We start from the raw sequence: 13679 nt of genomic DNA on the forward strand, positions 1-13679 counted from the left end.
CACTCCAGCAATGACTTCCGCGATGCATCGACCGTTACGACTGTGGGGGGTGTCCGTCGGCTTGCCTTTGGATTCTTCTCCAGTCTCACCATCTGCATCGCTACCGTTGTGACTGCGGGGGGATGTTGAGTATTATGTTTAGTTAGGAAATACGAGATAGATTAGGATATGTTCCGGCTTGTCTTGTACTCCAAGTTAGTCATTGTACTCCTATATATATGCCCACGAGGCTCAAGCAATAAAACAACGATTCCACCAAATCCATCATATTCCGCAATAATCTCTCTCTCTCCCTTTTAACATGTATGAACTAATCTATCTTTTTTGTGTGGCTTTTTCTCAGACTCTAGGTATGAATAACACATGTAATCTAGACTATGAAAACTGGAAAATCTCACCAAGCAACCTAAAAATTGATACCACTTGATAGAGGCGAGGGGCCCGATCTTTCGATGAGATGATAAATATCGATTTGGTGGAGACGACTTTGATGATCCGACTACAAACGTGCATGATGTTGTGCCTTAGCAATCGCTAAACCAACTCCGAGAGGTTATTGACCACACTAGACACTACTAGAAAAAGGCTTACTAGTGGCGCACCAGTTTTGCCTACTAATGGCGCACTACTGGTGCGCCACTAGCACCACGCCACTAGTATTTTTTACTAATGGCGCACCACTAGTGCGCCATTAGTATCTGGTATACTAATGGCGCACCAGGCAGTGCGCCATTAGTATAGGCCACGGTGCGCCATTAGTATGCCTCCCAGGGGGCCATATTTACCCATGTGCCTAGCCATACTAATGGCGCACCGCGTGGTGATGCGCCATTAATATCCTTTGGCATACTAATGGCGCACTACGGGGTGATGCGCCATTAGTATCCTTTGGCATACTAATGGCACACTGCGGTGTGATGCGCCATTAGTATGTATATTAGGGATTATTTTTTTCTTTTCTGATTTTTGCACAGATTACAAAATATATTATTGGACAGAATATAAGCAGCACCACACAGCAACAGCAGATTCATCGAATACAATAGAAGATTAGTCTCCGAATACAATTCATCATATTAGTCTCCGAATTCAAAAGACCGAACAAAGATAGAACATTACAAGTCTCGAGACCGCGAGTAGCGAGTTTGTCGAAAGTAATACTAATCCTAACAAGTCCTACTAATCATCATCATACAACTTCTACTCGTTATTAATAACAAGTCATACGATCATCATCCTGATAGTCATCCAACCAACCCTACTTAATTGTTCTTAGCACATGATCATCAATATTAGGCAGGACCTAAATACCCTATTTAAGGTAAAATAGCATAAAACAATATAGACCCTGACTCTCCATTATGGAGAATGGAGATCATCCTGTCTCCAATTCTTGCGCGGCGCTTCCTTTTGCTTCCAAGAACCTCCTTACGACTGTCCATACATTTTTTCCATTCTCTGATTAGCATGTCTCCACTTCTTCTAGAAATCCGGTATGGACAGTTGAGATTCGTAGGATGACCTGGATATAAGTTGAAAACACGAAGACTGCCATTCTGATACATCAAATGAGGCACACAATCCTCAGGGATTCTCTGTTGAAAAACATAGTAATAACTTCATAGTTAGCAATGATGTACTAGTTTTAGAAGTATGCAAAAGATGCACGGATGTCGTAATAGTAAAAAATCTTACCAGGGTATCTCCATGGTAGTTACCGTAGTTCAACACGTGCACTAGTGGCACGTATTGACCATAATGTTGAGGAGTTTGATTGTAGATATTGTAATTCTCAAGATCAGTACAAAATCCGACCAGATGATTTTTCTCCTGATAAGTTAACTCGGAGCCATCGGTGTAGTGGGTTTTGTCTACCATGTTCCGCACATTTTTCGAACAATCAAAATAAGCTGTCAATGGAAATAAGTTGTCAACTATTTTGAAATAAACAATATAAATTAGTTAATAATTAACTATGTTTGAGAAACTCACATAGCGGTAGAACTGGAGGCGTATCAACAAGGACCCAAATGTCCATATTGTCATGGTCGGTGTCAGGATCACCAAGATCCATGGTGACAAGCATACCCTCATCAAAACCATACATCTTGCAAAATGCTTCCCAATTTTTGCAACCAAAATGGGTTACGCTCTCAGCATTATACAGATTTACTTCAAAATCCACATCATGATGTGTCCTTAGGTGAATTTTCTTCGTTTCAAAATTTTCATGATCTTCAAAATCCATCCTCTCCAAGACATAGCGTCTTGCATGGCATGGGATAAACTATACTCGAATTGTAAAAGATGAAATTACACGTTGAAATAGTTGAAGTCATGCTTAATTATGAAAAAAACACTTGTCGTCGTTGCGTACCGTTTCAACTTCGAAGGTCTCCTCGAGCTTAATGCTGAAGCGCCGATCATCGTCCAGGTGAGGCCTGTCGCACAGACCTCGACCGTCGTGGCACCAGTCGCACTCCCCCGGGAGACTTTCGTCGTCCGATGACGACATTTCCTATGTTCATAATTCAAAACTACATCATCTCTGTTGGGTCCAATAAGATAATCCACAGTGTGGTGAAAACACGCCCTTCGAACTGGTTTGAGCAATTGGTGAATGGAGATGGTCTAAGATTTTCAGTAGTAAGAAGTGAAGTGGTAATTTTGAGAGCAAATGGTTAGGATGAGTGGTTCCTACTTAATTAAGTACTAAGACCCCGGCCCATGCATTAGTCACAAGTACCCCATATGTCCTATTTCATGGAAAAGTCATGCTAAAATTCATGGAAAATTTCAGCATGACCTTTGCTGAAAATAGGACATATGGAGTACCCGAATTTGCCGGAACGGAAGTTAATCGACATTCCAGCAAACTCAAGGGCCTCTCGGGGTACAGCAGCAGCATCACAAGTTGACAAAATTTCAGTATTACAGACTTGCTGTCAGCATCACAAGTAGTACCAATGGAAGTGGAGCATTACTACTCTACAGAAAGATAACGCAATGTAACAAAAGTGTAACTCTATCTATCTACAATGAGTGGAAATGGCCAAGCCTAAACAACTTACTACTCGATTGATTAAGCATGTGGATTTGTCAATGATTAATATGATATAAGTGTAACTCTGAAATGAAAGACCATATAGATAAAACAATGCAACAGAAATGAAAGACCATGTGGATTTTCTCAGAACTTTAAGCGCAAATGTCAAGAGCACAGAGTACACATTCTCAAAGAGAAGTTCAGTTCTGCAATCGACAAACCAGACACTTTAATTTTTATCAAGGAAGGGTTTACCCCTCCGATTTCCATTAAGAGAAACCAACAGCAAACTACAAGAACCAGTTATCTTACAAAGATAAAACCAAAAGCTACTTACTACAGGAGCTTATGTCTGGACCTGATGACAACACTGCTTATGGACCCTTATAACTTGGTGCACTTGCATTCAGTCACCACCACCAAATCCTAGTGCAGCTGTGGTTCTAAAATCCTAGTGCACTTGCACTTGGTGCACTTGGAGAACATGATTGGGCATTCTGAAACATAATTGCTCTAGTGCAGCTGTGGTTCCAATTGAGGTGTGCTCTATGGTCTTATACATAAGCCAAACAAACTAATTAGGGTTCAGCAGCAAGCAGCTGCACAACTGCATCACTCCCTGTCTCCCTCCCTTCAGATACAGCGGCTCAAAAGTCAAGTAAACTGAAGATTAATCTAACAAGCCTAACAGTAGCTAACTGTAGCTAACTGTACCTAACTGATGCTAACTGTACCTAACTGAATTTTTTGACAGTAGCTAACTGTATTTAGTAATTTTTCTGTAACAGTCTTGCCCCTATTTGAAGGACAAGCAAATAGATACCTAAAATCCACTAGTATTGCCTCTAAAAAAGCCTAACTGGATTTTTCTGTAACTGTACCTAACTGAATTTTTCTGTACCTAACTGAACTGTAAGGAGTTAACTGAAATTCACTAGTATTGCCTCTAAAAAAGCCTAAAGTCCACTATTATCTACTTTAGGCACAATCATACACAATTCTGATTGTACTGTAACAATTGTACTCTATCAAAATGTTGAAATTTTGACATTCGGAGGGTCACCTGCGTGGTGGTGCCCTGCACAGCGGTCGTTGAGCTCGCGCGGTGTGGTGAGCTCGCCGGAGATGGACGGGCCCTGCACAGCGATCGAGACTCAGAGCAGAGGTTGAGGGCAAGAGGAAGAAGAAGAGAAGGAAGTGGAGGGGAGGGGCTCACCTGCAGTCGAGGGCGTACACGGCGCCGGCCGGCTGCAGTGGTGGGGGGCGCGGGGGGCGGCGGGGGTGGAGTCCGGCGGGGGAGAATCACGCAGGCGACGGGGTCGTTGCGGTCGCCACTCCTTGTCGCCGCCGAGCTCACGCCGGGGGGGTGAAGAAGAGGAAGATGGCGGCGGTCCTCCTGGGCAGGCCGCGCGGTGTTGGACGGCGAGCACGAGGTTGACGCAGGTGGGGCCGCGGGGGAGGGGGACGGTGAGGGCGCGGGCGCGGGCGGAGGGGGCGGTTGGGCGGGAGGACGTCGAGGGCGCGGGCGCGGGCGGAGGGGGGACGGCGAGGGAGGCGGCGCTCGGCTCGGGGAGGGGGCGTTGGGGGCGGTGGTGGTCGGGTGCGGCGGGGGCAGCTTAGTGTGGGGGGAAGCTTACTAATGGCGCACCACGAAGCGGTGCGCCATTAGAATGTTTTTTTACATAGCAATGGCGCACCAGCCAGAGGTGCGCCATTAGTAATATTTTTTTTATTTTTTTGTTGCATCTAATAATTTTTTAGAAAATGAATATGAATATGAAACAGTAATATTTTTTAATAAAAACAGTAATAATATTTATGAATATGAAAAAAATCATCAAATTTATTATTTGAAAATATAATCAAATTTTGTTTTTTTGAAATTTTAGTTGCATTCATTAGTAGTTTTGCAAAAAAAAGACACTAATGGCGCAGCAGGGAACAGTGCGCCATTACTAGTTTAAACTAGTAATGGCGCACTGTTCTCCGGTGCGCCATTAGTAGTTTTGCAAAAAAATAAAAAATAAAAAAAATATAGTAGTGGCGCACTATGTGGCTGGTGCGCCATTACTAGTTAGAACTAGTAATGGCGCACTGTGCCCCGGTGCCACCATTAGTATGTTTGGAAAAATAAAATAAAAAATTTGTTACTAATGGCGCACCGTGTGTCTGGTGCGCCATTAGTGTCTTTCACACTAATGGCGCACCAGCACATGGTGCGCCACTGCTATATAGCAATGGCGCACCACATGTCTGGTGCGCCATTAGTGGCCATTCCATCTATAGCCCTTTTCCTAGTAGTGAGAGCACGATCAACCTGATCATGAAGGTCTATTCCTGCAAGCCATCGAAGAACAAGCAAGAATATGATAAAGCAATCTGAATATTGCGAATATATATATGAAGTGTTGATATAAGTGGGGATCCCGAAGCGGTCTTAGTCTGGTCGTTGGACACAAACGAAGTACGCGAAGTTGCAATGGCTAACTTTTAACTAAACAAATCCCAAGTATAAAGGATGCCTTAAGGGCTGTATTTATAGGGGAAAAGAGAGGGGATTTCGTCCACCCTTGGCAAGGTGGGATGAAAACACCTCCCGGTTCGTTTCCCCTACAGTATGGACTCTAAAAACAGCCTATGAAGTAGTATTTCGAAATTACATGAGTCTGGCCCAAAAATAAGGTGGTGCAGCACCAATAATAAGCTATGGACAAAATTTATAAAAGGCCATCTTGTATATTTCGTCCATCTTCTTGTATGTCATCATGGTGGCTTCAAAGTGCGGAAATCTCCACTACAAACTTGGTTCTTGTTCTCTTCCCACACGCCTTCATCTTCATGCTTGATCATTCTCCAATGTTCATCCTTCTTGTCCATGCTAGGTCCTTCAATTTTAAGCAACAAAATGTATCAAACTTAGGTAGCATCATATTCTCATGAACTTCAGAAACATTACCAAGAAACGAAAGTACCTGATAATATAACTGGCATGCGCAATCTATACTAATAGATCCAGTAGGTATAGTTGTAGGGGCTATGGGTGTAACTATGGCCTACATGTACTCATCACCTGGGCTGGGTGAGCTATCGCTTTCTTTGTCTAAAATAGCCCATCCCCAAGTGAGCGGGCGCATCCCCACCCAGTAGCCGCCGCTGTTCCCGTAGCAGTGCTGCCGCCGCCATGCCCTAGTAGCCCCGCCGCCCACTCTGACCATTTGTCTGAGCTCCCCTGGTGAAGCAACCTAGTGATACGTCGTAGCCAAAAGGAACCATCCGATATAGCTGGGCGACAAATACATTTCTAATATAAACCCTAGCAATTAGGATTAGTCGATTGACTGGGCGATTGGGCGATTGAATTGTTGTTCGTTGAGCTGCTCCAGTTTCCAAATAGTATGGAAGTTTATGTAGGATTGGATTCCTGATAGTGGTAACTAGTTTGACAAAAAGAAAACCCTAGAAATTAGGATGGTTCATAGGAGCCCATTTTATATTTTGTGGTAATTTTGATCCTTATAATCGAGTTCTTTTTTAATAATTTTATTTGGAAATTTTGTATTTAATTGATTGCTAGCTCTACCTGGATGGAAGAGGGCTATGGAAGAGTTTTGCGCCGTAGACGAGCAGTTGTTGGCCAAGTGCAAGGAAATATGGCCCTCGTTTCCGGGCGAGAAAGATCTCGAGTTGCACTCACTGGGCCTGACCTGGGAAGTGACATCAAATGAATTGAAGTGAATGCTTCCTAAGGACAAGGGGGCAATCTCAATGGAGATTCTCCTTTGGGCAACGACAGAGGTGATGGAGTCGTCGGATCCTCGACAACGAGCTTGCTGGTATGAGTACCGCTCTCGCCTCTCATTGCTGAATCCACAGCTAGAAGGGCCAGTGAATTTGCACATTATTGACATTGTCAACGAGGAAACATAAGAGGAGGATGCAGACAATAAGGAGGAGGAGGAAGAGGAGTCTGACAAGGAAGAGGAGGGAGAGGATTCTAATGAGGAGGAGGAGGAAGAGGATTCTGACGAGGAGTAGGAGGAGGATTCTGACGAGGAGCAGGAGGAAGCAGAAGATGGCAGCTACCAGGGGGTTTGAAGAACATCGCCCAAAAGGAGGTTGTAGAGGAGGTGGGCTATCAGGGTGTGACGCCCCAAGACCGACGCTTCAGATGCCTTCCATCGCCATGTGTTTTATTTGTCTGTTGCATTTCATCATGGTATCATCCGCATTGCATTGGCACTCGTTGCCGTCATTGTTTTTAAAACTTGCATCCGCTCGTAGTTGCCGCGTCCCCTTGCTTTTGTTGACCGTTTCGAGACCAAGCTTGTTCTTCGTTTTTCCCTCTTGCCAAACAGGAGTCTCTTTGCACAGTGCATCGACCCCTCGCCCGTGTCCGAAACTTCCCCGAACCCGACCCGCTCAGTCATCACCGTTGGATTCGGATCATCCCCAAACATCTATAAAACATCTTCATTTTCTTAATTGGACTTCCTAATCTATATTTTCTCAGCCGTCCGATTTTAATCGAATGATCCAAATACCCCTTCCCCTAATCCAAATATGGACAAACCCTAACTTCTAGGGAGATGTCCCATCCCGCCGCCACTCCACCAAATCCCCTCGGGATCCCCCTCCCTTGATCCCTGTAGCCTCCTCCTTGCTCGTTCCCGAGCAGGAGAGCAGCCCTCCGGCCAGTCAGGCCACCGGAGCTCCGTCCGCCATCGAGCATCACGAGCAGATGAGCCCCGCGCCGCCCCTTCCTTCCTTTCCCGCTCCTCTCTTCGCCCTCTCACATCTCTGTCTTGTTTTTTTTCTCGGACATAGAACCTCCATGGACAGCCGCTGCCTCGTCCAAGTCGCGTCCTCGCCAGATCTCGCCGTTGCCGCCGCACCTTGACGCCGGCGCGTCTCCGCGGTCGGACCTCCCCGCAGGTCGCCGACCTTTTCTTTCCGTCCTCCGGTCCTCCTCTGTTCCCCCTCTCTCAATCGCTCTCGCTCTCTTTCTCTCTCAGGGACGAACAAGGACGCCGCCGCCCATGGAACCTTCTCCGCCTGGAGCTTCGTCACCTCCACCCGTGCACCAGATCCGGCGCTGCCCCACCGCCTTCGACCTTCCTCTGCGTGCCCGCAAGGTCCACCGCCGCCAGGTCCATGCCATGCCCCGCCTCCGTTCTTCTTTCTTTTTCCTCCCCCTGCCGCTACTCACTCCCGATCTCTCTCTCTGGTTCTCTGTAACAGCAGTCGTCGCCGCCAGCCTGCTACCTCCACCGCCCGGATCCGTGCCTCTCATGCCGCCAACTTTCGCATCTGCTTCCGCTACCCCACGCCGGCGCGCCGCCCTTCGCCAAGTCCACCGTCGCCGGCCTCTGCTCGCTCTGCTTCAAGCAGAGGAGCTTCGCTCGTCCCACACGAGCACCTTGACCCTGCCTCGCTCGCGTTGACCGCGCCTCTAGCGCGCCAGGCCGCTACCCAGCAGCGCCCCAAGCCCTCTGGTGAGAAGCCCAGATCCAGTGCCCCGCCTTGCACTAATGGGCCAACCAGTTTTAGCCCATGGACGTTTTTTTTCCAATTCTGGATGATTTGTTTATTCTTCCAGAGAGTGCAGTTTTACAGAAAAACCCCTAGTGTTCATGCATCTAATAACTAATTAATCATGCATCATATGTAAATAATTTATATATGCAAAATGCTTAGAATTTTATCTAGTTTCATAATATGCTGCTCTCATCCATGTTAAAAATGTTTAAACTTGTTGTTTGTTTAAATTTGCTTAAATGCCATGTTAAAATGATTTATTTCATAACTAATTAACCGTAGCTCCAAATTTAATAAACTTTATATGTAAATGGGGTGGGAAAATGCATAGTTTAACTTGGTTAACTTCATTTTGCTGTTTAACAACATTAAATTGTGTTTAGGGCAGAACAGTACCAAATCCAAAACATGCATATGAGGATTTTCCGGAATTGTTGTTTGTTGTTCCGGCCTCATTTAAACTTGCCTAAATAGTTAGTTTTCTTATGCTTCACCTCTTGCCACGTTAATCAACATTTAATATTTTTGGGTACATAAACAAGAGTGAACTAAATAAATGTTGTGAAGTTTCGTCAATATGCAACTCGTTGCTATTGAGCTCCACTTAACTTGTAGTGTTGTTTGTTGCATTTTGCCATGCCATGCCTCTTTAATCCGGACATGCATCATACTTGATTGTGCATCATGCCATGTTTATGTAATGGTTGTTTACCATGTTGTTTGCTTCTTTCCGGTGTTCCTTCCTCGGGTTAGTTCCGATAACGTCGCGTTTGTGAGGATTCGTTCGACTTCGTCCGTTTGTCTTCTTCATGGACTCGTTCTTCTTCCTAGCGGGATTTCAGGCAAGATGACCATTACCCTCGATATCACTTCTATCTTTGCTTGCTAGTTGTTTGCTCTATCGCTATGTTGCGCTACCTACCACCTGTTTATCATGCCTCCCATATTGCCATGTCAAGCCTCTAACCCACCTTCCTAACAAACCGTTGTTTGGCTATGTTACCGCTTTGCTCAGCCCCTCTTATAGTGTTGGTAGTTGCAGGTGAAGTTGAAGATTGCTCCATGTTGGAACATGATTATGTTGGGATATCACAATATCTCTTATTTTAATTAATGCATCTATATACTTGGTAAAGGGTGGAAGGCTCGGCCTTATGCCTGGTGTTTTGTTCCACTCTTGCCGCCCTAGTTTCCGTCATATCGGTGTTATGTTCCTTGATTTTGCATTCCTTACGCGGTTGGGGTTGTGGGACCCCTTGACAGTTCGCTTTGAATAAAACTCCTCCAGCAAGGCCCAACCTTGGTTTTAACATTTGCCACCTAAGCCTTTTTTCCCTTGGGTTCTGGAGACTCAAGGGTCATCTTTATTTTAACCCCCCGGGCCAGTGCTCCTCTGAGTGTTGGTCCAAACTAGAGCCCTTTGCTACGCCACCTTGGGTAACTTGAGGTCTGGTTTTAGTTGTACGGATTGTCATCCGGTGTGCCCTGAGAATGAGATATGTGCAGCTCCTATCGGGATTTGTCGGCACATTCGGGTGGCTTTACTGGTCTTGTTTTACCATTGTCGAAATGTCTTGTAACCACTACTGGAATCAGCTAATTTGCCATCTGCCAGCTCTTTGCTGTCTGCTAGCTGACGGCAAAGAAGCTCTTTGCCATCAGCTACACATAAGCAGACGGCAAAGAAAAGGCTGACGGCAAAGAAGCTCTTTGCCATCAGCCAGCTCTTTGCCGTCTGCCAGCAGACGGCAAAGAATCTTTGCCGTCCGCTGGCAGACGGCAAAGAGTGTGGTGGCCCCCACCCCCCGCTCGTTTGAAAAAATCTTAACGACCCACCTCTTTGCCGTCCGCTAGCAGACGGCAAAGAGGCAAAAAGGCGGACGACAAAGGCTGGCTGACGGCAAAGAGGGCACTTGACTAACGGCCGGTACCCCCCCCGCCCGTTACTCACTTCGTCCTTGCCCTTCTCCTCCCACCCCGCCGCCGCTCGCCGCCCCGTCGCCCCCGCCGCCCCGTCGCCCCGGCGCCCCACCGCCCCGTCGCCCCGCCGCCCCACCGCCCCGTCGCCCCACCGCCCCGTCCCCCCGCCGCCCCGCGCCCCACCGCCGCCCCGGCCCACAGCCGCCCCGGCCCCACCGCCGCCCCGGCCCACAGCCGCCCCGGCCCCCCGCCGCCCCGCGCCCCCCGCCGCCTCCTCCACCGCCCGCCCCCCGCCGCCCGGCCGCCCGGCCGCCCCGGCCCCCAGCCGCCTGGGCCCCCGCCGCCCCGCCTACTCCACCGCCCCGCCCCGGCCCCCCGCCGGCCGGGCCCCCGCCGCCCCGCCTCCTCCACCGCCCCGCCCCGGCCCCCCGTCGCCGGCCCCTCCCCGACCCGTCGCGCCCACCACAGTGAGCCCCTCCCATTTTTTTTTCTGTTTTTTTGTTTTTTTCTGTTTAGATAAGGTTTTTTAGTTTATGTTTTTTTAGTTTAGAATTAATTAGTTTAGGTTATTTAGTTTAATTAGTTTAGGTTTAATTAGTTTAAATAGTTTAGTTTTAATTAGTTTAGTTTTTTAGTTTAGGTTTAGGTTAAGTAGAAGGGGGAAGAAGAAGAAGAAGAAGAAGAAGAAGAAGAAGAAGAAGAGGAAGAGGAGGAGGAGGAGGAGAAAGAAGAAGAAGAAGAAGAAGAAGAAGAAGAAGAGGAGGAGGAGGAGGAGGAGGAGGAGGAGAAAGAAGAAGAAGAAGAAGAAGAAGAAGAAGAGGAGGAGGAGGAGGAGGAGGAGGAGGAGAAAGAAGAAGAAGAAGACGGGGGATGAGAAGAAGTAGAAGAATGAGAAGAAGTAGAAGTAGTAGAAGAATGAGAAGACCCCCTGACCCCCCAACCCCGACACCACACCCCGACACCCGACCCCGACCCCGACTCCACCCCGACACCCGACCCCCTAACCCCCTGACCCCGACACGACACCCCGACCCCCCGACCCCCTAACCCCCTGACCCCAACACGACACCCCGACCCCCCGATCCCGAAACAGCACCCCGACCCCGACACGGCACCCCGACACCGACACGGCACCCCGACACCGACACGACACCCCGACCCCCGACACGACACCCCCGAGACCCCGACACCCCGACCCCGAGACCCCGACCCCGACCCCGACCCCGAGACCCCGACCCCGACCCCGACCCCGACCACGACCCCGACCCCGACCCCGACCCCGACCCCGACACCCCGACCCCGAGCCTGACCCGACACCCCGACCCCGACACCGACACGGCACCCCGACCCCGACCCGACACCCCGACCCCGAGACCCCGACCCCGACACGGCACCCCGAGACCGACACGACACCCCGACCCCCGACACCTCCCGAAAAGGTGTTCTTTGGCCTTCCAGAAGCCGACGGGGTCATATATTTGTGAATTATTAGTTAGGTCATATATCTTTCGATTTTGTTATGAAAAACATCATATATAATTGTGTTGATCGGGTAGTTTTAAATGTGCAGTTGTTTCATCGCTGCGAGGTTTGGTGTTCGACGACCTCGCCGTGCGTTTGACGAGCTCTGCCCTTCGTTCGTGGGTGAGCACAAATGACATGTCCTCCTCCCCCATTAATTATTTGATCTATTCCGATGAAACTTGATAGCTAGATATATATGTGTCTTGAATCATCAGTATGCGTAACCAATATGTGTCTCCCGTTCGAAAGCGTCATAGTTATAAATATGCATGCATTTGCATATTTATAACCTTGATTCTTTCGAATTGTCCAACGCTATCCATGGACAGCCCGAGTATGTTTAGATTGGGTTCGTTTTCCCATATGCTTTGCTCCGGATCCGACGCATAAATTTCGTCAGTGCCTCCCCTGTTGTTCTCCGGGTACACATCCTCTCTGTTTATTGCAGAGACGTGTATCAGGAGAACAGCGGGGAGGTGCTGCCGAAATTTTGCGTAGGATCCGGGGCATAGCATGGGAAAATGAACCCAATCTAAACATACTCGGGTGGGATTAGGACCTATCATTACCTATTAGAGTGTAGGTTGCATGGACGTAATAAAATTGACAAAGTAGATCAACTGATGAATACATACATGGTGAATTATATATATATATTTGTTGTGTGTCTAGTAGCTCTGAAAGTCAAGATGAGTGATCGTGCGTGGATGTACACCGGTCACACTGGTCAGAACAAATGGAGCACTGAATGGTTCACAAAAACCAAGGGGTTTGTGCGAGCCGCATTTGCAAATGGCCAGAGGAAAACCTGGTGCCCCTGTTTACGGTGCGGCAATTGGGAAAAGAGGACAGAGGCTGAAATGGGCAAACACCTGCAGAAGAGTGGTTTTACGCCCGATTATACGGTGTGGACATTTCATGGTGAGTCTGCCCAACGTGACCGAGCTGAGGTGGATCGTCGTCGCACCGACGAGCATGGTACCGGGATGGAAAACATGGTGCAAGACTTTGATGATGCTCGGGATTCGGACGAGGAGATGGAGGAATCTGCAAAGGCCTTCAATGAAATGTTGGAGTCTTCAAAACGTCCGCTCCATGAGCACACTGAGCTTTGTCAGTTGGATGCCATCTCACAAGTAATGGCTCTGAAGGCTCAGTTCAACTTGGGCAGAGAATGCTACGATGCAATGATGACAGTATTTGGACGCTTTCTACCCAAAGGCCATGTAATGCCTGCAAACCTGTACCAGTCGGACAAAATCCTCCGTGCACTGAAGATGCCCTATGATAAGATACATGCCTGTGAGAAAGGATGTGTCTTGTTTAGGCTTGACTATGCGGACTTGAACTATTGTCCCATTTGCAAGTCTTCCAGGTATGTTGTGGTAGACAACGGTATGGGTGAGAAGACACAGACCAAAATCCCCGTTAGTGTTCTTCGGTATATGCCAATCGTACCAAGACTTCAACGTCTTTTCATGGTCGAAGAGACGGCCAGACAGATGACATGGCACAAAACGGGCAAAAGAACCGAACTAGATGCAGATGGGAATCTGATGATTGTACACACATCGGATGGTGTTGCGTGGAAAAAGTTTGATGAATTACATGGTGACAAAGCGGCAGATCCGAGGCATCCTCGAGTCGGCATCAG

The sequence above is a fragment of the Triticum aestivum genome, chromosome 4D (assembly GCF_018294505.1).
Source record: "Triticum aestivum cultivar Chinese Spring chromosome 4D, IWGSC CS RefSeq v2.1, whole genome shotgun sequence".
NCBI classification, from domain to species: domain Eukaryota; kingdom Viridiplantae; phylum Streptophyta; class Magnoliopsida; order Poales; family Poaceae; genus Triticum; species Triticum aestivum.